Genomic DNA, 1,342 nt, shown 5'->3' with positions numbered 1-1,342 from the left:
TCCGGTGCTCAGATCTCGATATGCTTTCATGATGGTACAAACAGCTCAAACATGCTTTACCTTCATTCACTAGTGTTTTGAAAAACTTCTCTCAATGTGCTAAATTGTAATACGCTTAGTCCCATCCATGCCTTCCAAATTGTATTTACGTAAACTAAAGTTCCAGCCACAGCTCAAATGCAGCTTTACCTTTACTCACACTAGTGTTTTGAAAAACTTCTCTCAATGCTTGTCGTTTGTATCTTCACTCCATTGTCACATTGGAAAGCTCCATGCCAATGGGGTTAGTCTTGCCTTGATGAGGTAAGGTGTAGGATCCAATACTCAATCCAGTCAAGCATGAGGTGGAAAGAAGAAAGCTCTTGCAAATGAAGGAGATCCCAAATCACGTCATCTATACAAGGCTTCCATCAAGCAGGCCATGGATCAACATGAAATATGCAAGAGAGTAGAAGGTGAGAGAAAGGACAGCCCTCATTATTGTATTCCAAGGAAAATACGTTGTATTGCCTAATGTTGAAGTTGGCTTATATACAAGTGGATAGTGTTGCGCTATGCCCAAAAAGTACTGCATGGCAATTTATTCTAGCCTAGTCAAGCATTTATGTTAAGTCCTTGACTCTTTCTATTCCGCAACATTTGCTCATGGTAAGCTAGTCTGTCTTATTGAAGATGGACCAGCTTTATGAAAAAATGGTGTAGCACCTTACAAAAGGAAGGACATGATTTGCGGGAAAGCAAGCGGTCTGTTTGTCTCGTTATTTGCGAAGCTCTTCCAAGAGCTTGTATATTTGGGAAATGTCATCGACATGTCCTCGAATGTAACTATGCATTGCCCCAAAAAGTATTTGATTATTTCGTAAGCTTCTCTACGGTGAAGACAATCAGCTTAAAGAAGCAGCATGTGACTACTAACGGTCGAATCTGGTGCTTTGTTGTAGAATTGATTGATGAAGTTCTTCATAATCAATTGTATCTCTATCGTGGTGAGTGCTTTGGGTCCTATGAAGTATGTAAAATTGTAGAATGAGCCATCCTTCTTGAGTTGGAAGAAAAACCACCTTCTATTGATTGGTGTATACATGTTTCTTATGGATTTCTTTCTCAATGTAAAACTCTTTCAACACTTTGTGAGTTTCTAGTTGTTTTCTTGAGTGTTCTTTCAATAGTCGATCTTTTTTTGGTTCTTGGCTCGAGACACTACCTTTATATGATATTTCTAAGATTGGCTCTAACGATCTCGGTGTAGGAATCTTGTGTTGAAACAAGGTCTTGCAAGTCCCTCTATTGCTAGTTGGATCTTAATCTTAGTTGGATATGTTGCACTGCTTTCTGTGCTTCA

Source organism: Cibotium barometz, chromosome 45, assembly GCF_041138505.1.
Source record: "Cibotium barometz isolate CiBa-2024 chromosome 45, ASM4113850v1, whole genome shotgun sequence".
NCBI lineage: Eukaryota > Viridiplantae > Streptophyta > Polypodiopsida > Cyatheales > Cibotiaceae > Cibotium > Cibotium barometz.
This window is presented reverse-complemented; position numbering follows the sequence as displayed.